The sequence below is a fragment of the Vulpes vulpes genome, chromosome 10, assembly GCF_048418805.1.
Source record: "Vulpes vulpes isolate BD-2025 chromosome 10, VulVul3, whole genome shotgun sequence".
Taxonomy (NCBI): Eukaryota; Metazoa; Chordata; class Mammalia; order Carnivora; family Canidae; genus Vulpes; species Vulpes vulpes.
In genome coordinates, this window is record NC_132789.1 from 74,922,621 (window position 1) to 74,947,872 (window position 25,252).

At 40.2% G+C, this 25,252-nt stretch overlaps 1 long non-coding RNA gene across 3 annotated transcripts in view; it reads left to right on the forward strand.

Annotated features, from left to right (window-relative positions):
• The window catches only part of LOC112930647 (uncharacterized), a 229,539-nt gene extending 204,570 nt beyond the window's left edge, over nucleotides 1-24,969 (forward strand). For 2 of the 3 annotated variants that reach the window (XR_011994926.1, XR_011994925.1), the window contains one exon: nucleotides 22,019-24,969. This is a non-coding gene — a long non-coding RNA (uncharacterized lncRNA). Of the gene's footprint in view, nucleotides 1-7,066; nucleotides 7,276-22,018 lie in introns of all 3 variants that reach the window. The other variant, XR_011994927.1, reaches the window with a different exon arrangement.
• The last annotated feature ends 283 nt before the right edge of the window (nucleotides 24,970-25,252 follow it).

Here is a 25,252-nt window from a genome sequence, read left to right on the forward strand (position 1 = left end):
CTAGGGGACAATCCTTCCTTGCCTCTTCCAGCTTTGGGTGGCTGTCAACATTCTTTGGCACCTTGGCTGGTGGTCACGTCACTCTGATCTCTGCCTCCGTCCCCTGTCACATGCTCCTCAGTGTGTCTGTTCTCCTCTATATGAGTTGAATAATGCCACCTGTCATTGGATTTAGGACATACTTGGATAATCTGACATGATCTGACCTCAAGGCTTCAACTTCCTTACATCTGCAAAGATCCTTTTCCAAATGAGGCACGTTTGTGGGGTCCAGGAATTCGGACATGGATCTATCTTTTGAGGTGGGGGCCAACATTCAACCTGAAGCACCAGGTAATTCTGATTTATAGCCACTCTGATTATACACACACCTTTGTAGGCAGGTTCACACATCTGTGCTCAGGATTGCTTGGGAACCGACCACTTCTTGTACCAGGTGAGAATTTCGGAGCATTCTCCATCCTGAGAAAAGGAGCAAAGCACTAAAGAGGGATGGTGAGGAAATGCCAGGCAGGTGGGACAGGGGGATGCAGAGCATGGCTTGGATGAGTAACTCCTCTCTGTGTTTTTCACTGCTTTCTCCATCTAAGTTCTCTTTCTACAGAGGGATCTGTAATAGCCAGACTTTTCTTCACTTCTTTTTTTTTTTTCTTTCCCCTTTCTTGGTTGAAGCATTCTGTGTCAGATGGAATATCTACAGTCCTATCATCTCCTCTTAACCATACCCCGCCTTTGGGTCATGCTTTGAGACAAAACTACAAAAATGTTTTTGGTTCATCTCTTTGGATAATAGAGACATTTGTAATTATGAAAAAAGAAAATTTTCTCCTCTTTCAGACCAGTTAAGGATAGAAAGTCAGAGGTGTGCCTATATCTCAGTGAAGCCAGAACTGCCTCACACTGAGTCTGAATCCTTTAAAAGCTTAAAAAAAAAAAGAGGGTTGGGGAGAAAGGTGTAAATCTCATGAAACTAGGGCTCCTTCCTGCTTCTTTTTGTGGTTTAATTTTCAAACATCATTTTACGTTAGCTTTTATCAGAAATAAGTTAGAAATTCTAACAGTGATGATTCTCCTATGGAAGGTCACAAGGTTGGGAGTAGAATGCTCAGTTACCTTTTGATTTTTCCACTCTCCCATCTTTGGGTAACCCGACATTATTAGAAGTTCTAATAATTGCAGTACAAAGAATACTTGCATGGCAGTCCTTTAGCAAGCCTCCTTGAAGAGAAATGTCTTGTCCTTATTTATAATAACATAATGTGATTTTTGAAAGAGGCAACATGATTGTGGGTTTTGTTTGGGCTGAGAAAAAATAGACACTGCATTTTTTTTTTTAAATGGAGGAATGTAAGGCTGTTAGATGCTGTTTGGATAAGAAGTAGTAGGGAGAGTATACTCATTAATGCATTCTGCCGTCTGGCATGTGGGCTAATACTGACTGCTGGCACCAACTTGCCTCTGCTATTTTGTTAGAGAAAAAAAGAAAAAAAAAAAGAAAACACCCATTCTGCCCATTTTCACTTTATTGTCTCATTCTTACTCTAATCCCCAAGTAGAAAGTGCAAAGGCTTTCTGCTGATTCAAGACTTTTTGCAATTTAGAGAAAAAAATCCCATTTTTCCCCTCCCAGTTTTGATGGGATGACAAGCAATCCCGCTAACTTTTCAGGTGTTCTTACTGAAATGAGAATTGCCAGAGAAATGTGAAAAATGCTAGCACTTACCGAGAATGCAAATGCAGCATTTGTTCAGCCTAATGTGAATAGCCTTGCCCAGGCAACAACAGAAGAGACAGTTAGAATGCAGTCGTGGTTCCAAATATTCACCCTTTCTTCCAACTAATATGACATTCTTTTCAAAAAGAAAAGAAAGAAAGAAAAGAGAAAGAAAAGGGGGGAAATATGTGGTTTTGCTTCAGTTACCAACACAAAAATGCCAATTTGGTACGGGTTTTATTTTAACTAAAATAATCTGTTATTGTGCAAGTATTGTCAGAACAAAGTAGCAATAAAGGAGTTTTATGTCTGTGCTGCCTTCATTATGGCTGGGTTTTAAGAGCAGTGGAATACAGGTCAACCCATGTTAGGAGTGACGGTGGGTGTTATTCTCCACCGAGGACTGCAGCGCAATAGCCATGTTTATTGCCCATCATTTTTCAATGATTTTATGCCATCATTTGGGAGATGAATAAAATAACTCTGTAGCAGGCATGCATGTAAATAAATTAAGCATTAAGAACCAGCCAGTTGTAATCATCTTTCTTTGAGAACGTACTAAATAGTTGCAATCAGTGAGATGGACTAGAAATTGCATTAAATTGCAGTCCCGGTTACGCAGCACACCCGCTCAAACCAGTCTCGAGGTGCAAGGGGAGGTCTAAAGGGGAGAAGAATGTGGTTGTCTTCTGAGTGTGTTTTAGGCTACAAAACCAAGCCGCCCAAATAACGCATGGGTCACTTAACCTTCCTGAGTGAAAGTATCTATTATTGATGAACAAACAACAATGAATGAACTCTTTAGCAATATATTACCATTTCTCTCACTTGAGCATTCAAGTCTCCTAGGCCTGAGAACCTTGGCAAATATAAAACCAATTGTCTCCTTGTATCATAATGCCTCTTCCCACAATGACCAATTTAATTATTCAGAGGATCCTTTTAAAAATTAAGATTGATTGGGAATAAGAGGAGAGAGTTTAATGAAGAGATGTGGATTTCCACGCCCTCCCCCTTCTTCTTTTAGGAGGAAAATGAGAACTGGGGATAGAGAAGCATTTTCTTCATTTTCACGGAATTAATGGTTGGGCCTCAGTAGTGTAGATTTTCCGGCATCTTCTCCAAAATAAGAAATTTTTAAAAAGGGCCCTCCAAACCTTTCTTGATTTTTCAATTGAATAGATTGAATAGGGATAAATTTGGCCTCCCTAGATATGTGCTATAGTCAGGAGACAGGTTCAAGTTACCAACTTGACACAAGTGAGCCAGTCTATCTGGGGAGGAATTTCAATAAATGGGGGAAAGTACAGTCTTTAATCAGTACCAGCTTTGGTTCAAATCCTGGTTCTGCCACTTGCAGGCTGTTTGACTTTAGATTACATTTCTTTACGTCTCTGAGCTTTTTGTCTCATAGGAAGAAAGGTCTACTATGATCACATGATGTTAGCCTCCTAGTATCATGTCTGGCACATATCATGTCCGGTATTTGCACAATTAATGGATGTTGAAGCTGTTAGTCTTATGATTCAGAAAACTGCCAGTCAAAATGCTGTTTTTGGTACAGGGCAACTGGCCTGCAACTAAAGTTTTTTTGAGTTCCTACTATGTGCCAGCCATGCCAATAGATGCTTTCATGTATCTTATCTCATTTGCAACACTCAAGCTATTTGGCACAATTCCTGTCTTATAGCGGGACAAAGCAAAGTTTAGAGAATGGGTCACCAGCTCAGAAACTACTTAACTACTACTACCTGCTGGGGCTGGAATTTGGATCCCAGTCTTCTAATTCCACGCTAGGACCGCTGTCTCATCAATGCTCCCTCAGCCACATATGCCAGCAAAATTCGGAGTTCTGAACTTAGGATTTGATAAATGAAGCTTTTCCTAAGGCTATGTAACTACGATTTATTTGGTAACTTATTGTATCAGTTAAAATTCTTTAGACCTAGGTAAGAAAAACCCAAGGTGTACTGGATTATGCAAAAAGAAGTTATTGGCTCAAATAATGGAAAAGCTCAGGAAAAACTCTCTTGACCATCGACTCCATGCTGCCAGATTGTCCTCTCTTCAATTGCTGGCAAGATGCCCGCTAATAGCTTCACAGTGGAAATAAAGATCCTCTCTTCTCAATGGAAAAAGATTCCAAAATTAAATATTTTTAGGCAGTTGGAATCACATGCCCACCCCCAAACTGATCACTCTTCCAGGACAGTGGGCCAGAACTGAGTTGTATACACAGTCCTGGATTTAGAAGTAGAATTCAACAGTGTAAACAGGTGTTTGGGGAAGGGGAGGAGCCTCACAAGGAAAGTGTCTGGAATTCATGTGAGTGAACTAAGCTATACAGTTGCTTTTCTGGAAGGAAGCTGAGAATCAAGTCTCTCATCCACAAGCCATGTGAGCTTGAACCAGTTGGGAGTCTATTAAGGATTAGGACTCTAGTACCAGACAGACTGGATGAATTCTGGCTCTAGTGTGTCTTAGGTGTGACTCTGAGCAGGATACATCATCCCTCTATAACTCAGTTCCTTCTTCTCTATGATGGCTCAATTCACAGAATTTTTGATGAAGACTAAGTAGATTAAATCATATAGATAGTAGAAAAAATATTTATATATTCTAGGAAAATCCTTGGAATATAGTAAGTGCTCATTAAGTGTTATAGGCAGGCTAACATTTCTGAATGATTAAGCCTAAATTTCCCAGAATTTAGCATAGGACCTTGTCTTCCTTGAGTAACACATAGAATGAAAGTGAGAACACATACACGATGACACACACAAAGAATACAAGGTGTCCTACAGCCATTCTCTGGTGATGGCATTGTGATCACACTTGCAGGAGTCACATGCCCTTCCTTCATGTCACCTCCTTCAAGTAAAATTTGTGCAACTGTACCTTTGTAATGATTTTGCAGCATCATACCATACTGGCCATTCCCTAGTGCACAACTTCACTCATGAGTGATAAAGGGGGAGTGGGGCATGGCAAGCGTTGGGTAGATCCCACCTCTCCTCTGCTTCAGCTTTCCTGTCTTATTTAGAAGAAAATGCAAAATCCTCACCATGGGCTTAGGATCCTATATAATCTGCTCTTCTAACCTCTTTCTCTCCTCTCACTTTGCCTCACATCCCCCTTTTCTCTCATTGGCTTCATCCACCCTGGCCCCCTTGCTCTTTTGGAAATATGAACATGCTAGGTCTATTACAGCCTCAGGGCCTCTGCATAGAATTTCAACTGTTTCTGACCCACTTTCTCTTCAGTCAAGGATCTGAGCAAATGTCATCTTACACGTGAAACCTTTTCCAATCCACTTGACATAAAATACATCCTTCCTGACACTCTAATTCACCTTATCCTGCCATAGCTTTGTTAGAAATGCTCATCTTCACTTGCCATTTTATGTATTCAGTCATTCATTCACTTATAATGTTTCCCCTAACTCGAAAAAAAGTTCCTCAAGGAACTTGGCTCCCTCCACAACACCTCGAAGAGTCTGGCTATGATACTAGAGATTCAATAAATATTTTTAGAATGAATGAATAATTAAAAAAGGGATATAAAAGTCCTTGCTACAAAGCTTGGAACATAATCAGTATTCAATAAATATTGGTTTAAAAATATATTTTTGGTTAACCCCTCAATGAGATTTAGTTGGTAGTTATTAAAAGTTACTAGATACCTTATCCAGAAATTGCACTCCTAGGTAATTACCCGATGGATTTGAAAATTCTGCCCATACAAAAACCTGCAAGTGAATATTTATAGCAACTTTATTCATAATCATCAAAAACTGGAAGCAACCGGTATGGGTTTCAATAAATAGATGGTGGCACATCCATATGATGGAATATTATCCAGCAATAAAAAAAAATGAGCTATCCATCTGCAAAGAGACATGGATGAGTCTTAAATGCATATTGCAATGTGAAAGAAGGTGGTTTAAGAAGGCTACACTGGATGATTCTGATTATATGGCACTCTGGAAAAGGCAAAAATCTAGTAATAGAAAAAAAAAAATCAGTGGCTTCCAGAGATTCAAAGGAAAGGGAAGGAAGGGTTGAATAGGCAAAGCCCAGGTGATTTTTTTTTTTTTTTTTAGTGTGGTGAAACAATTCTGTATGATACTGTCATTATGGATACATGATATGCATTTATCAAAAACCATTGAATTTTACAGCACCAAGAGTGAATTTTCATTTTTGCCAGTTACTTAAAAACCATTTTAGAAGGTCTGGTAATCACAGGATGGAAAGCAGAATGTCACAGAACATTCCAACTGTAATACAAATGCTTGAAAATGACCTTAACTAGAGGAGGTAGGGTGGGGGGAAAGGCAGACTGAAATAACACTAGAATGAGTGTAGGGAAGCACTATATTCTAGTTGACAAAGCCCTAGGTTGACACATAAAGTTATGCGTCAACAATTCTGATATTGCTGTATGTGTAGCCTGGAATCGAACAACTGAGTAAAGGAATGGTGGGTGATGGAAGCCAAGTTTATTACCACTGGAGTGGAAGTCTACAGACACACACAGCCAGGAGGCCAGGCTGGTCCATGTAGCAGTGACTTAGAATTGGAGATATCGCCATGAACCCATGGTTAGCTTAACATAGATACAGATGGTTACATATAAGAATATGTATAGATATGTCTGTATCTGTGGATTTATACACACATACATGTCCTTGCTATTTCAGCTAAGGGGGTCTAGAGGCAATAATACTCTAGTAACAGTGAGTACATTTAACAGCCCTCTCTTGGTTTCAAATAATGTTCTCCAGTAAAAGGAAGAAATGCTCCTTGAAGAAATGGCTGAAATGCTGACCCTAGGGATAGGACAAGGTGAGCCTGGAGCATCTTATACTGCCAGAAAATAAGTGCTTCCAAAACCAAAACCTCACAAGGACGAGGTTATGTCAAGGGATACAGGAACCAACTGAAAAAACTCTCGGTGGCCAAAGCTAGAATAATTTAAGCAACAAAATAAATAGTGTAGTGTTGGATTATAGCCTTAAGTACAAGATAAATATTCCTCGTCTCTATGGATATAAATAAAGAATTGAATAAGCAAATAAATGAGGGAGAATAGGCAAATTTCCCATGCAGAAAAATCCCAAAAAATTTTAGAAATTTTAGGAATATTTTAGGAAAATATTCCTCTCAAGAGTGTGGAGCAGAACTCCCAGATCTGTAAGTGTAACTCACCCCGTAGAGAAACGTGGCGAATACAACCTCAGCCAGGGGATCAGCCTTCAGCCACCTCAGCGATAAGTCCTGTGTCTAGTCTGTGCCGTTGGCTCCATGCGATGAAAATGGCGCTTCTCTTCTGTGGTCTTCCTCACTCCAGTCCGTAACCCCAGGCTCATCATGAGACAAATTCAACTCCGATCCCAGTTAGAGGGCTAGTCTACAACATACCTGGCCAGTGCCCTGCCAACTGTCAAGGTCATCAAAAGCACACACAACTGGTACAAGCCAAGAAGAGCCTGAGGAGATTTGATGAGCAACTGCGATGTGGCACCCTGGATGGGATCCTAGAACAGAAGGAGTCCTCAGGTAAAAACTATGAAAATCTGAATCAAGTATAGGCTCCAATTAATAATGAGATTGTTAATAAGAATAGCATCAATATTGGTTCATGAACTGTTAACAAATATGAATATAAGGTGTTCGCAATAGGGAAAATGGGTTCCGAGCATATGAGACCTCTGTTGACATATGTAAGAAAGTTACTGAAGACAGTCCCTTAAGGAGCACACAGATTAAGGATGTGGTGACCAGAAAAAAATTGCTGAGGAGGTGCAGGTAGTCAGGGTGTCAATCTTTTATTTTTTGAAAAAAGATTTTATTTATTTATGTGAGCGTGAGAGAGCATGACCAGGGGGAGAGGTAGAGAAAGGAGGAGGCAGGTTCTCTGCTGAACAAGAAGCCCACTGTGGGGTCTAATCTTGGGACTCCAGGATCATGACCTGAGCTAAAGGCAGATGCTCCACTGACTGAGCACCCCCCAGCGCCCCGGGGTGCCAGTCTTTGACTTGGACTAGGTAATGGTTTTATCTCCCTCCATGGCCACCTCACATGTCTGCATTGACCAGGGCCGCGCTAGGAGGTGGTGGGGACACAGTGGTGAACCAGGAAGAGGCACATCCACCGTCCCTGGGGAGCCAAGCCAGAGGGTGACACAACCATGACTAAAATAATGGCACAAGTCGACATCAGATTCCCGTGGTAGTTACTGTGCCAGGGGAGAGGCCCACGGGCCACTAGAACACAAAAGGGAGCCCGTGAGAGGAGCTAAGAAATGGGATCCTGACTGGGTGTTCAAAGGGCAGTGGCACTTAGAGAGGGCGGGCAACTCCTGGAGCCACCACTCACCTCACCAAGCAGAACTACCTGAGATGCCTCTGTTTTATTTTGTCTGCTGCCCTGGGTGTGAAGGCACCGCCTGCCGGGCCAACAGCTGCCTCTTGGTTTCCCCTTGGCTACCTGTCATCGTGGGGTAGACCACTCCTTGTCTGAGGGGAGAAGTTGGTGAGGAAGAACTAAGCCGACTTTAAGACTACCTGACAGGATGGCTTCATGACAACAGACAGGGCCCTCCAAGATGTTTCAGGGGTGAGACTGTTACTTCCCTGGGCGGGGGGTGGGGGGGGGGGTTCTGTTTTGTTGTCTGGTCTCTGTTTTTCTCTGGGCACCCCCTTCCTCATAAGCCCTCCATACATAAGCTGCACTTGCTTGTTTTGGGGCCCTAAGGAGAAGGAATATCCCAAGTCTGCTTTCCTCGAATTTGGTCTGAATGTGACTAATGTCTATTCTAATCCTTGAGGCGTTCTTAAAAAGAGCCAGCATATGAATTAAAAAAAAAAAAAAATAATGTCTTTAACCTTTTCCCTTTGCTCATTATGTAAATTCTATTGTTCTGCTTCCCTTTTCCCCCTTCCGGTCTCAGTGCCTTCTCTCCTCCCCTTTCTTTTTCTTTTTCTTTCTTTCTTTTTTTTTTTTTTTAAGATTTTATTTATTTATTCATGAGACACACACACAGGGAGAGAGGCACAGACACAGGCAGAGGGAGAAGCCGGCCCCACGCAGGGATCCCAACGTGGAACTTGATCCCAGGTCCCCAGGATCAGGCCCTAGGCTGAAGGCGGCGCTAAACCACTGGGCTACCCGGGCTGCCCGCCCCCCTGCCCCACCTTTATTTTCCTGAGTGAGCCTTCCTCTTTTTGGTCTCTTTCCCGGGGTAGGTGTTACTGGGCACGTCCTTTGGGGGAAGATATTTCAAGATGATTAATACGTTTACCTTTCTACCTACTGAGACGATGGTGAAAGACAAGGCCAATAAAAGAGGAAGGGCTGCGCCCCCAGCCCCGCAGCTCGCAGGAAGGGCGGGGCGGGCTCGTCCTGGGGGTGAGTTGAGCACCCAGCATTCTCCTCCTTTCCGGGTAAACACAGCCCAAGTTAATTAATTTATAACCCGAGAAATCTACGTGAGCCTGTAACACTCCTCCACGCAGGATGAAGCCGCGTTAGCATAGAAATAGAATCATCCTCAGACTCACTGCTAACCTTTGGCCTCATTTTCATTCCTGGTTTTATGCGGGAGTAACTAAGCCGGTTAATGCCACGGAACTGGCTGTGATTATTTTCAGTTTAAACAACAGTGTCTGCCCAAGATAAATACCCGTGCGAGCTAGATTTCACCCCTGAGAGCAGTTCATCTCCTCCTTTTGCCGGGTTTTCCCTTTACTGCCTCTCCGATGGCTTCTGAACGTGTAGATTACATTATCACACTAGATGGGGATGAGGAAGCTTCAAAGGGTTCCGATTGCGATGGACCTGGACTTTGAGATTCCGACTTGAAAGCCAGCTCTCTCTAACTGATGTAGAAGCTCTGGTGGAGACACCTAAGGTGGTTGTCACAGTCCCCTTGAGTAGTTGTAAAATGAGACAAACCAAACACAGCACTTCGGGGCGTTTGAGTTAACCTCTAAACTAATGCTGGAAAGGGAAAAGAATGCTTTAAAATCTTTCTGAAATCGTGCATTTCTATCAATGTATCCGTAAGCCAACCTTCTGTCTCGTTGAGTCTGGTTCATCATTAAATAAGAAAAAGAGGTGTAAACCACTGTTTGGGGCACATGGAAACAACACTATATATATATACATATATATATATATATATATACATATATATATATATATATATAGTTGTTTATTGGTTTATTCCTTCATTTATTCATTCAACAAATGAATCTTGAGCATCCACTCTATCCAGACACTGTGCAATCAGGTGAGATCCTGAGACTCACTTTAGCGACCAGGCTTTGGGCTGAAGTAAACCCGTGTCACTTCTGAGCCAACGGTTGTGACGGCTGGTGCAAGACTCTCCAGAGCAACCCTCCTGGGCTGGGGTGACTGAGATGGCCTCCTGTCTCACGTGACTAGTTACAACATCGAGGAGACTGTCAGCCTGGCCACCTACATATGGCCCTCACCAACCCAGAGTGGACATGTAGTACGAGTGGAAAGATTTCGTTGTGTTGATCATGGGATTTTGAGATTGAGATTGATTTATTATCGTGGCATAACGTAGTTCATCTTGACTAAGTGTTAACTGCTAGACTAGTACTCGTGATCGCGAAATAGTGATATGAAGTCCACAGCAAAAATCCTATGAGGCAGCTATCATCATTTGCACTTTACAGGTGAGGAAACAGAAGCTCAGGAGGTCCAATAACTTAGGTTCACACAGTTTATAGGAAGCAGAGAAGGGCTTTGAACCCAAGCCCCAGGTCCATGAGTTCGCTCCAAGTACCCTCATTAGGGGCTACACATAAGAATGAAGCTCTTTCACAATATTAGAGCAATGTTTCCTGATGAGCCCATGTCATTCAAGCTTTGTTCAGTACTCATGAAACAGATACACACTTATACCGGTGCAACCCTACCGGTGTTCTACACAATTCTGGAGCCTCCACATGTCAATAAGTCTTGTTCTGTGGTCAAATAATGCTGTGAAACACTCTATACAATTTAACTGTACTCATCTCCCACCTGCCACTACCGTCTTTACAGTGACAGCTGCCACCAGCCTCCCAGCATTACCAGCTCTTCTGCCAAGGACTGGGCTCCAGCACGCCTCTATCGCTCCTGCTGTCATGGAGCTAAGACATAGTTGATAGATGTGTCAGCGGGACACATAGGTGCCTGCTGGAATGAATTGCTGCTGTGTGATAACCTCACCACGGGTGGGCCTGAAGCCCTTCCAGCGTGCACAGTGGCAGGTCGTAAGCTACTATTGGCCATACACTGGCATGGAGGAGAGATGCCTGGGGTATGGGTGCATAGTGACTTCTGGGCAGTACAAATGGGCTTCCTGGTTGGCTCGTGAACTGGAAGAAACAAGACTGAAGGATTAGTGACAAGAAAGCCTGAGATCGAGCTACACAAAAACTCCTATGGAAATGGGCACAAATGAGCCAGCTTTGGTAGCTTTAGGGATAAAGGGAGAACATCTCTTCATAAGATCAGAGTAGAGGGAACTATAGTAGGACTTCCTTTGATACCGATTGCCCTCTAGTTACTCATCACTATAGCTCTTACCATAGTTCCCTGTGCCTTTCCAACCTTAAACAGGACTAATCTATACGAATTGGAAAAGCCAGTTTACGATGTTTAATGAAGTTAATGTGTCACCCTGCCCAATGGCATTGCTATTTGACTTCATAAGTCTAATGTTAAGAAATGGGTAGTGGAATGATTTCCACTCTAGCAGCGAAATAGTCAAGAAAAAAAATCCCAAGCAAGAGAGGCTTTTGGTGCTTCTTGTATTACATTCATCAACTTTGCCTAAGGAAGACCAGTTCTTCAGTGGCATCAGTATCTCCCACAAATATACTCATTATCCTCAATATACTGGGCCCAATGTAGGGATTTACTGAGGAACTTTAAGGTAGCACAGGTCCGTGTAAGAGTAGAGGAGGACTATAACCTTTGGTGGAAGAAGGAAGGGCGAGGGTAGAGGTGCCACTACTAGCATCTCCTGAATCATTACCCCACCGTTTTTCTGGGAAGTAAGAATTCCCAAAAATAGGACAGTAATTCTTTTTTATTGTTTTTTTGTTTTTATTTTTTGTTTGTTTGTTTTTTTAGGATAGTAATTCTGTAGATAAAGTGGTGAAGTCCCCTCAGATGACCTGGACTTGAATCTTGGCTATGCTACTTAGATTTAACTCTTTCCCAGAGTTAATATATTAAGTCTCTGTTCTCTAATCTGCAGAGTGGACATAATAAATATCATCCACTCTGCACATATCAAATTATCATGAATTTTAATAAGATTGTGGTACTTCCATTGTTTGTATAATCTTGGGAATGTAACTTAAATTGTCTAGGTCCCGTTTTCCTCTGTGTCAATTCTACATCAGAGGCTTAGGTTAGATAATCACCAAGAACCTTCTAGCTTTGGTGAAAGCATCTGTGCATGTGAAAGCATTAACTAGGAAGTGTTAGAGAAATGTAAATTTGATTGCCCTTATGATTTATATTCACATCAGTATTACTATTTTGAATGCAGTAGTCCTTGGGAACCAGCTATCTCTAAGAAGGGAGAAAGCCTGGTTCCTGATACCCTCCACACGGGACTATTGCCAGTGGCAAAGATTTGTCTTTGTAAAGGCCATTGGTAAGAAACATAGAGCCCTTTGCTCCTCCTGCTCCAAACTGATGCCCTCCTGTTCTAACCACCAGAAGGGAGACATCATCTGTTTCATGCTCTGATTTACACACAGGAGCTTCTAGCGGCAGTTTTGAAATTAATGAAGCCACAGCCTCCAAAAGTCAGAAGCAGCAGAATCATCAATTTCTCATCGATTTCAAGAAGGAGGAAGGAAGGCTCCGCCCTCTTAACTCCTCTCCTCTACTGTCCTTGCGGGGTGGATGCAGTCCGGCAAAGGAAACCTGGTTTCCAAAGGGTCATAAAAATGCTCTTGGAAGTCACTGCACATTATCACTCCTTTACAATGATGATAAACCACTTATTAAGGCTTGACTGTGTGCTCAGCACTGAGCTCCGTTCTTCATCCATATTTTCGTATTGCATCCTCACAACAGCTCCGTGAAGTAAACGTCATTCTTATGCCAGGATCCCTAAGACTTAGAAAAGGGTAAAATCAGTGAAATGGGAATTCTAACCTACGTCTGTTTGAGCCAATGTCTGAACTCAACGTAATTCTCAAATTTTTTGGTCTCAGCATGGCTTTACATTTTTGAAATTTATTAAGGACCCCAAGAGGCTTTTGTTTGTGTGTGTCATATCTATCGATATTTGTTGCATTAGAAATTCAAGCTGTGAAAAATTCCACCCACAAGGATACACAAGCAAACACTTCCCTAGCCATTAAGGCAATGATATCCTCACATTATTTAGCCTGTGGAAGACTCCACTGTACACTCAAAAGAGAATGAGACTAAAAGAGACAAATAACATCTTAGTATCCTGTGAAAATAATTTTGACCTTGTGGATCCCCTGAATGAATTTTAAGGACTGGTAGAGGTCCCAGAACTGTACTTGGAGAACTGTGCTTGTCAATGTTCACCTCCTCCCCTCTGTGATAACATGCCTTGTATGTCTGATGTAATGCTCAAACTGACAATTTCTGCAAATCAGACAGAGATCTACAATTCTCATACATTTTTATCTCCATAGTGAGTTCAACCCCTCTGTCCCTTTTGAAGATGCGACTTACTGTTTGAAGAAAAAACATAAAAGACTAATTATGAAAATTCTGTACAAAGGAAAGGTGGTTATTTTTATTCCCAATTTCTGTGTAACTCTTCCTTGCTCCCTCTTAGAGTCCCGAAATCCTAAGTATTATCTGATGACTTTTACCATCACATCTCATTCAAAGAGATGCTGTTAGAAGCAGTTCCTTTTTACTTGCAAGATATGTTTATCCAGTGTCTAACTATGTGCCAGGCACTGAACCAGGCCTGAAGTTGACAGCAAGGAGTATAACCCAGTTTTCGTGCTCAAGAAACACAGAGTCTGATGAGGAAGGATAGACAAATCCAAAGGTTATTTTATAAAAACAATGTGATGTGCTAAGGATATGGGAGCACGTAACAGCAACACCTAATTCGTCTTTCAGAGATCACAGATTAAGAAATATAGTAGTAATTTTACTGCTCTATTTCAAAAGGCCCATTTGTAAATTTAATTTCATTATCCCAACTTGATGTCACTTTCAACATTGACTTCTGGTTTTCTCTCCTCTATTTAAATGTTGGAGATTTTCTTTTTTTATATTCAGACATACCGCTTTGCATTTTCAAAGTCAAGTCTCATTGTTATTCCTTCTCTGGGTCCTTTTGTATCATTTTTTCTGATATCCTGGTATTCATAATATCTCCCAAATGAGTACCATCTGTGAATTTCATCAGTCTGCTGTCTGTTCCCTATTCTGGCTTGTGAATGAAGATATTAAATAAGAACAGACATTGTAGGGCAGCTGCTTCCTGCAGCACCCTACCAGGAGTCCTCTCAACATTTATGACACCTTCTCACTGGCATTCATTACATTTTGTTTATAGCCCTTCAGGTAGCTACGAATCCCAAGTGGAAAGGATACTATTCAAGTGAATGTAGAGTTTTCTGATTAAAATTTGAGGTAAGATGTGGTATACTTTCTGCTAAATTCTGAATTCTGGAAGGCTGCTAACTAACTTCCTCCCCTTTCTACCTCTGGCCCCAAATGACTCCAGTATTTTCTGATGAAATAGTCTCCACATGCAGATTTTTCAGTTTATGTCAATGAACAGAATGATAAAATGAAAATAGGTGTCACATTTTAATGTGAGGTGAGAAGCCACAATGTGGAATTTGCAAAAGAATGATCCAAATCAGTTAAAAGATTCTTAACCCAGTACACCAAGTTGGGTATCAAGGATTGGGTTACAGGAGATGATAGAGGGATTTTTAGAGGCAGGTGGTATATGGTAAATCCCATCCATTCACTCAAGGGCAAGAGGGGTATTCCCCATTCACCTCAAGCCAACAGAGAGGAAGCTTAAAGTGATTCCAAATGTTTGATAACTAGGCTCTGAAGATTGAGGGATATTACACATTGAGATCTCTTACCCACAGCAACATCTAAAAGCAAGAAGGAATGACTGTGGTAAGCAACCTACTGTCCTACAATCAATCTGTGCAAAAAATATGGAACCATGTGTGGGATATGCACAAGAGAAGTCCACTTAGGATCATTGCCTTATTATCTAAAACTGGGAAGTTTGCAGAAAGACGTTAAAGGGACCACTCAGTTCCTACTGATGATAAATGGAGATATAAGCATTCAGCCAGAACGGCAATGAATTCATTTAAGTCAGTGGAGCTACTGAGTGGGAATGGTGTAACTTGAAAGAACTCTTATGTATCAGTTAGCTTTTGCCACATAAGGAAAGACCCCAGAATTTAGTGGCTTCAAACAACCATTTACTTAGCTCATGACTCTTCTGGTTACTGCTTTAGGTGGAGGTTCAGCTGGGCAGTCTTCATAATCTAGGCTAACACACACAAGTGTCTGTGGCTAGATGTGGGTCAGTTGGGGGCTTACTGATCTAATGTAGCCTCCACTGACACAGCTAATCTCTGATACACATGGTCTTTTTTTCCCTCTAGATGGTTGTTTTAGTCATATCAAAGCAGGTTTCCAAGAGAGAGTGATAGAGTGCAGGACTTCTTAGCCCAGGCTTGTAAATGGAATATCTTTAATTCTTTCATCTTCTTTTGGTCATGACAAGTTACAAGGCCAACCTTGATTCAATGGATATAGAAATAGCTTCTGGCTCTTGCCAGAGGAGTGAAGTCCTTTCCTTCATCTTCCTGTGTGTAATATGAGCATGAGCCTAGAAGTGCAATGGTCATCTAGTGACCAGGAGATTATAAGTGTGCTGAGACAGGCCTCATCCTGTGGGTAGCAGAGAGGGAAGATGAAGGAAAAGAAAGGATCCTTAATGACATCACTGAGCTACCAGCCTGCCCTTTATTGCCTACTCCTGTGCTTTTATTGCATTTTAAGACAAATAAACCCCTTTCCTGCTTAAGATACTGTTTGTTGATGTTTCTGTTACTTTCAGGCAAACACATTCCTGACTGATACAATAACAAATTTTTATATAAGATGAGCTAAACTGAGCTGCACAACTAAAGAGGGATCAAATTAGGAGAAGAGTCATAAAAAATGGATTAAGAGTTATGTGAGAAAATATCAAAGCAACTAGAATTTTCCTGGTTAGAAACAAAAGAACAGAACTTGGGGAGAGTTTAGCAAAATTGCATGAATGGTTGAAACATAAAAGATTATGCATAAGCTAGTCTTTTTTTTAGCAGGAACAAAACAGAAACTGAGATCACTCTGTAAGATAGTTAGATCCATGAATTCGTCTTTGAGAGCAATGTAAACACTAGCGTTCCATTTAAGGATAGCTCTGGATGTCTTTTTCTAGAAATCTTTGAGAATGGAAAAATGTTTTCTATCTAGGATTGGATATGTTTTTATCCCAAAGAAAAATAGGTAACCCCATTTTGACATTATTCAGGCCTAAATTTCTTCAACAAATTCTTTGTTATATGTATGAGAAATAGATAAATGTATAAAGCAAATCTGATTCTTCCCAATAACTTGAAGTAGGCTTTTGAGAAGCAAAAAAATATGTCCAAGAATCTTTATCTTGGTAACTTATGCTTCTATTTTTCTATATTCTGAGTTGGAACCTTGACTTCCTGATTCTTCATGTCTCACATATAGTCTTGTTCAATAAAAGAATTTATTTTTCTCACAAAGATTCATGGTGTTTTGATAACCCTCCTTCATAATAGAAAAGTGGTTTATTTTACAACAAGGAGTCATGGAGCTTATAATTGTCATTTTAAATCTCACTTAAACTTTGTCATGCTGCACATCCATCAGTTGCTTGAATCTATTGTCTTCATTTTCTTCATCTACTTGGTGTTAAAGGTAAAAGAAATTATTCTAAACTATTGATAATAAAAATATCAACAATTCTAAATGACTAATTGTTTTATTTTTTTCTAAGAAAAATTACATTTCAAAATTATTGTCATATGAAGAAGCCATCAGAGAATATGCAGCCAAAAGTAACATACAGATATGTCAGGCAGCTAATTAATAAAAATCATCATTAGTTTTGAAATTTTTGTGGTATTTGGCAGCTGTCAAAAACTTATAATTTGTTGCAATTTCTATTCTTGTTCTAAATAAGCATTTATTATGATAACCACATTTCATTTATATTTTTGTGTTCTTTTTTTTAAAGTGGGCTCCCTACATTATAAAAGTTTCAGGTTTCACACAATTTAAATTCACAACTGATAGAAGTGTCTCTCTCTTTCTCTTTGTGTGCATATCTCTCTTTCACACACACACACACACACAGAGTTTAGTGAACTTAAATTGTGTTTATGTTCTTGATGATACTTCTTTTTTGTTTATTAAATCAGACTTCTTGATGTTATGGTGCAGAGAGATATTTTAAAGCTCTTTCTTTCTTGGGGAATATCCATCCACTCATTGGGATGAAGAAAGGTCTGAGCTGGTAAAAGGCTTTCCCACTGGGTGACTCCATGAGTTTTCTTTTCATCAAGTGGTCAGGATGTTTAATCACATCACATGTGTGATCATGTTAGTAACCTTCACATCAGTCCTTTCCTGCAGGTTGAACAGCTTCATCTTCTCCTTCTCCTTCTCTCTTCCTCCTCCGATAAGTCCTATGCATTTAGGTTTCATTTTGCCCAAGAGAAAGAGATAAGGTAACAAATGCACCAAGAAGAGTACTTTCAGCTAATAAAAGGTCAACCTGCACCCCAGGTAGGGCTGCTCTTTTGTGGTACCAGAGGATGGCACAGGCTATGGAGCCCCTGCCTGATTTAGACTGCGAGAATGTTGAGGCCAAACTGCAGATAGTTGGTTAAGGTTTCAGCCAGTGCCCCAACTGCTCCAAACCCAGTGCTCCCCACTTTGAAGGATTGGATCTGGCTATTGCTGGGCTATAACAGAGATAAGAGACTTCATCTTCTGAGCAGCAGCATGGACTCCAAGAGACAGATTAGAAGTGGAGTTTCTGAAATCTTCATTGAGCAGTGATTACAATTTCAAATAGGCTTAAGCATGAGTCTGGTGACATATTTGGGAGGAGATGAAAGACTTGAGGGTTCAAGTTGCAGTCCCCCCATGACAAAGTCCTTCAACTCAATGATTCTCTCCATTAAACCAATGGCAACATCTCTTTACATTGAAAGTTGTTAAAATCATTCATTGATGTTAGTGAGGGGAATTTTTACAAAATAATTTATTGTATTAATAGTGTTAGCCTGCTTTAGAGGTTTTTACATTCTCTTTTTTTTCATTAAAGGAATGTAGCATATGCCTTAGATGTTACAGTTGCTATTATTAGGAAGAATAGCAGCATCATTTAATTTTACTTACACATTTTATTATGTTTGTCCAACTGAGTGCTATTATGTCCCAGAATAATGGAGGATATTCATAACTTTCTCCAATCTTAAAATAAACCAAAGACTTAAAGTTTTCCCCAGGTACCTCTAGCCTTGAATTCAAATAGTATTCCTCCTTGTGCATTCCTCCATTTTATTCTATCAGACCTTCCAACTTTAAATATTGCTTTCAAAACCCTGAGGGTTTTATAAGCTCAACCACAGGCTGCATTTAAGCAGACTTCACTCACAATTAATTAGTTGAAAGTGTTAACTATTACTCATTGTCCAAATAAATGACAAATAAGGCACCTCTACTTAAGTGTACAAAATAGCCATCTACAAAATCATAAGCAATAAAGTCATATAGTTGGGTTTATTCCACTTCTTTGGCTAAGATAAAAATAGAATGTTAGCTTCTAAGTAATATTTTCTTATACTAAAGGAAGATATAGCACTTTTGATTGCCTATCAACTTTAATATTTGCTGATACAGGAAAGCACTAGTCTCTGCTAAATATGGAGAAGGCTTGACCTACTTTATTTGATTTTAACATCTTGCATTTTAAAATGCAGGATCAAGGACTGTAGATTTTTATCATCTTTCCTCACCTTCTCTACAATAAAGGAAACACAGGGATTCTCTGGAAGGAGAAAAGATGCAGGACTCTTGAGGCCAATTTGTTAGAAAGGATTACTTTAAATAAATTCTAAAGTGCAACACATGGAGACTTGTGCAAGGATAGACATGGAATTCCCCATGCCTCTTATTGCTTGTCTGTCAGATCCTGAGGGGCATGATGGGATCAATGGGAGAGAAGGCTGTGTTTGTCTTGGGGCAAAACTTACTTCTATGTGTCACACTTGGTGACTGTTGATAGAGTACTCAACAGACATGGGTACCTGAGCAGATTGACCAAATATAGACCAGAGAGGAGAAAGACAATAATATAACTTTCAACAGACACAGTTGGGTGACGAGACAGGACAGGAAATGGTTTTGCAACTATCAGTAACCTGAACAAGAGATTGCATAAGAAAACTCAACAGCAGATAATGATAAGAGGGAGAGATCTATGGAAGGAAGGAGATGACTGGGGTAAGTATTGAGCATACATGATCCTCAGGATGCTTACATAGATATCTGAGAGTGGGAGTTGATTAAGAAAGGAGTTGGTGCTCCTGCAATGATGTATGGCTGAAGAGCCAGAGAAATGTGGTTTAATAACACTACTACTCATCATAGCATGAACTGAGAGAATATGGTCCCAGAATTTTGGAAGAAATAATGGAGTTCCAAACACTGCTTCCATATAACTTGCAGAATCTGAAATACTGAGCACTAATCTGTTACTCAACTAATTAAAGAGTCTTTAAATTTCTTCTGGTGTGTGTCTGAATGGCAATGGCATTCAAATAAAAATGTTATGGCCACTTTTCCTGGTTTGAGTTTCCCCAAAAACAGATCATGAGATGAGGACTTCTGAGCATGTAACTCTTCAGCCTCCTTAACTCAGATTAAATATTGCAAGTGGATTGATGGAGAAGTATATAGTAATAGTTATAGGCAAAAGCTCTGAAGCCAAACTACTAGTTTTGTAGTCTGAAGACATTTACTAATTATGTGGCCTTTGAGCAGTTACTTTTCTATGCCCTGATTCTCTTATTAAAAAAAAAAAAAAAAAAAAAGTTGAATCTACTAGGACCCAACTCCTAGAGTTTTGCAAGTATAAAGTCAATTAATACAAATACTGTGCTTAACATAGGGCCAGAGGCATGACAAGTGCCCAATAAGCATTAGCTCTCTTTATCACGGATTTATTTTCACACAGCTTCAAAAATCCTTCTCAAAACCATGTTTAAGGCAGCCCCTGTCAATCAGGGTTAACACAGAGACAAAACCAATTTATCTAGTCTTCATTTTCCATAAAGTGAGAAGATGGTTTTGTGTCCATATGGCTTTAAAGATTTATGAAATCATAGGATCTCAGAGGAGAAAGGGACCATAAATATCAGCCACTCCAACATCTAAACCACTCTGGAAATGCCTTCTATCATGCACTCTAGCACACATGTGTCTGGGCCTCTGCTTGCTACTCAATGCTCATTAAATCATTCAATTTCAATTTTTAAACATTGTCTTAGTTTTGGCTGCCATAACAAAAAACCATGATGCTTCACTTAAACAACAACAGAAATTTATTTTCTCAGAGTTCTGGAAGCTGGGGAGTCCAAGATCAAGATTCTGGCCCATTGAGTTCCTGGTGAGCAGACAGCCACTTTCTCACTGTCTTCACATGAATTTTCCCTAGTATATGCACCAGAAGAGAAAGTATTTATCTCTCTTTTTATTTAAAATGCCACCAATTCTATAGGATTACCATTATAATCTCATTTAGCCTTAACTACCTCCTAAGAGCCCTATCTCCAAATATAGTCACATTGAGGAGTCAGGTTTTCAACATATGAACTGGGGGTAGGAGGACACAATTTGGTCCATAGCAAAAAAAATTATTTTTATTGAAGTAAATTTGGCCTCACTATAAGTCACAATTTTGTTACCAAGAGCAACAGAGATGAGACCTCTTTCCATATGATAGATTTCTAAGAATTTAAAACATTTGAAGTGTCCTTCCTGGTTCTCATCTTTAGGTTTAATGTTTCTATTTATTTCAATGATTGCTCATCTAGACTTCTCACCATCTCATGAGCTATATCCTTTGTTAATTTCTATATTTGGAAAGGGTGTCTACAATTGCAATATAAAACACACAGGAATTAGTATCTTTTCTGTTCTTGTAACTATTCTTGCTTCCCTACAAACTGAGATTGTGTTCGTTATATTAGTCATTGGATTTCAGTTTATGGGCAAATAGCTTACTGCCTGGTATTTTACGTACTCAATAAGCATCGGTTGAATTGAGCTGGAGTTCACTCTGATGGAGTTCTTTGTTACACTGAGTCTTAGATATTTTCTGAATCATCTTCAGTCTAAAGAGTTCATAGGACACTGGAAACTGGACCATTCTGGAGTTTTGATATTTTTGCATTTACAATGGAGGATAGTAGTAAAGATCTGGGCCAGCATGGACAAAAATTGCAATGGGCAAATAAAGAAAATGCCTGCACTGAAGAAAAAACTGAGAATTTTTCCCATCTCTTTCCAGAATAGCATGGACATAGAGATAGAGTGAACAGCGGCCATGCTTCTGTTATGTGTCTTTAGTAATTGCTTTAACATGTGACTTGCCATTTAAGCAATAAATGACATTTACTAAGGGTTTAATATATGTCAGCTACTGTGCCAGACACTTTCACATTATCTCATTAATCCCCTCAGCAGCCCTGTGGGGTAGGTCTTATTAGTCTCACTTTACAGAAAGTTATGGAGCTGGCCTAATTTTACATGCTCAAGATCATTCTTGCTTTGGCTGCCAAATCCCAAGTGTTTTCCACCACACCTGAGCTAGTGAAACTGGGATGTGCCAGGGGACACTGGAAACCACGGTATTATATGACACATCACCCTGGGACATTAATATTCCTGATGACAGGTATATTAATTTACAAGGGCTGTCATAACAAATAGCACAGACTGTGTGTGAAGCAGTGCCTGGAATGTAATAAGCCCTGTGTATGTATTAACTGTTGTTACATAATGGTATGGATGAAGTAAAAATGCAGAATTCTTTTAATTTGAACATTAAAGCATATCATAGAATTTTTTCGCTAATGGAGGGCTGCTTTACTAACAAATATCCATTGATATTTCTTTTGGTCAACAGCCTTCAAGGAACTGACACCCCTCAGGTCAAATTCCTGCAAGGAAATGAATCTCCTCACAACTACGTAACTGAATTAAGTGGATCCCTCACCAAGAGAATTCTTATTTTCCAAGCCTTGGAATGACTGAAGCCCTAGTTGGCATCCTGCCTGAAGCTTGTGAGGTGCTTTGCAGCAGAAGATCCAGCTGAGCTGTGGCCACACTCCTGACCTACAGAAGCTATGAGAAAATAAATACTGTTGATTCAAGCCACTAAATGTTGGGGTCATTTTTTAATGCAGCAATAAATAACTAATAGACTCTTTTGGAAGTGGAGGATGTTGTGGAAGAAGATGGCCCATCATGATTCAGATAGAAAACAAGATTCATGTGAATACAGCAGAAGGACCCAAAGAATAGAGGGCAAGAAGTGAGCTGTCTTCAGAAGATCTCAACTATTTCCCCATGATCACTCTGCTCCAGTAGCTTTTCCCCATCAGCATGTCTGGAATCAACCTTTAATTGGATAGTTTGCAATACCTTTGCTTTGGACTAGTTGTATTTCAAAGCACTTAAATTGCTCAACCTGCTCCAATACATTTACTCCTACTGTTTTCATCATTAATGAGGCATTCAGCTTTTATAATCTAGGAGACGACCTAAAGATTAGAGTTAATTTAATTTAAAATCCATATACGAGAGAAAAAAGCCCCTGCCTGCATTATTGACGTCAAACTGTGGGCATCTGTAAACTCGGGAGCAAAGACACACACGACAGCGTATGCCATGTTATTATTTCCAACAGGTGCCCATAGTCACACAGTCACAAAGTTCTACCAAAGATATTCTGAAAATTGGTCCCCAACTGATTTAATACTACTTATCAGAGGCTTTTGTTTGATCAAGTAAGTGGCAAACCACTTCCTGGATTCATTATGAAGTCTTAAAAATCCCACTGAGAAGCTAAGACCAATATCAATGAATCCTACATCCCTGATATTTTGGAGAAAGTCATTCATGACTGATATAATCAAAGAGCTTAGATTTATTAGTAGTGGCTCTTATAAAGTATGTGTTTTTAACTGAATTTTATTGGCAAAATTATTTACTTCAGTATAAGAATAAGGCTGTGGCAAGCAATCCCTGGAGGCATCTATTTCACATGTAATTTTTTTTTTATCTTCAAAGTCTGTTTTCTGATTTGTCCGCATCTACAGTGAGATAGTTTCAGGTAATTGTTTTCTATTCACTCACTCATTCATTTGTTCATTTGGCAGACACTTACTGTGTATATCTTCTGTGCCAAGCATGATGCTTGATCTTGGAGATTATAAAAATAATAATAGTAGTCTTTCAGTAAAAACGGATAAGTTATGCTATTGTAACAAGTTTAAAATAATCTCAATAGTCTATCCCAATAAGTCTATTTCTTGTTCACAACCAGTCTATGAGGTCCATGTGAAAACCTCATGGCATCTTGGGCTACATTTGCTGAGATAAGGGAAGATGAGACTAGGAAGTCCAGTAGTAATAACTAAATGCTTCTATTAGAAAGAGACACAAGCTATTCTGCTTGCATGACCATGTCTGCCTGCAAGTAGGAGTGCAATCCCCAAGAGTTTCATTAGGAGAAGCAGAAATAAAGCATATCATGGTCTGCCATATGCAGACTTTACCTCTGACAACCCAGGCCCAATCTGGTTTTGTTAGCATGTACAAGCTTGTCATAGGCATTTGTAGAACTTTCATCAAGCCTTTAAAATACTAAACACATCATGGTAATCTCCCATTACTATTCTCATGGACAGCTAAAGGAACAGGGGCTCTGTATTTACGGTGACCCATCTCTGTTTCTCTGATATTACAGACTTTATTTCCCTCCCTTCCTCTCTGGTCCAGGTAGGAGGACCTGGTCACTCCTTGAGAGTGAAGAACAAAGGATGACATGGCGAGAATCAAGTTAGACTTGCAAAGTTACCATTAAATTCCCATTTATGTATGTACGCATGTATGTATGTAACCAGTGGAGCATTTGACAACTATATATTAAGCATCTCTACTCATGCTGTGTGTTAGGAATGAAATGTTGATCAAACTAGACATGGTTCAAGCAATATAATGAGGAGATTGACAAACAAATGGGCAATCACAATGCAGTGCAGTAAGTTATGTTAAAGAAGTGCAGAGTGCTCTGGGAGCATGCTACTGGGGTGATCCAGGGGGTGAGAGAAGACCCCTGGAGGTAATAATGACTGAGCAGATGTCTAATGTAAGCTTGGTGAAATAGCTGGGGGCAGAGTGATTATTCTAAAAGAAGAATAAAGACCCAGAGGAGAGAGGGAGACAATGACAAGAAAAGAGCAGAGGAAACTTTTGACAGGATCAAGGAATTGCAAGAAGAGAGTGTAGAATCAAGGTGTGGGCATTTGGGGAAGTGAGATGAGAAACATGAAGAGGAGCCAGATTTCCAAGGACCTTGTGAGCCATGAAAAAGAATTTGGACTTTTTCCTAAGAGCAGTGGGAAGCCACTGAAAGGTTTCAGACAGAAGAGAGTGATATGATAGGTCCTTCAGATTTGAAGTAACAGTGGCCCCTTTACAAAAGCCTAGCAGTTATTGCGTTGCCAAAGGACCCTGCCCAACACTTGTTCACAGCGGTCCTAGTCTTTGGCTGGTTTCCTTAAAAGGGCAATCTATGAGGGAGCGGACTGGGGATTTGTGCATTTGGTATGATCAGGAGCCTTCGGAGAGCCCTTGTGACAAAATGGTTCTTTTCTCGTTCTGCCATCAATACTAAAATCCCACTCTGGGCAGCCCTGGTGGCACAGCGGTTTAGCGCCGCCTGCAGCCCGGGGTGTGATCCTGGAGACCCGGGATTGAGTCCCACATCGGGTTCCCTGCATGGGGCCTGCTTCTCTCTCTGCCTCTCTCTCTATGTTTCTATGAATAAATAAATAAAATCTTAAAAAAAAATACTAAAATCCCACTCTTAGTTCCATCCTCTTTCCATGTATCTGTTCATCAAATATGCACCAAGCACCCACTTTATAAATGGAATGGAACTTATGCCATAAAAAAGATAAGGATGAGGATCTTGCTTTCAGAAGTTCTGGGGGTGGGGGAGTGGGGAGGCAAAACGAGTTTAATAGCATCATGTATGGGAGGAGAATAGAGCTGTAGGAACCCAGAGAAGAAACCAGCCTTTCAGACTGAGGAGCCCAGGGTAGACACTACCATGGCTGGACCTCGGGAAGTT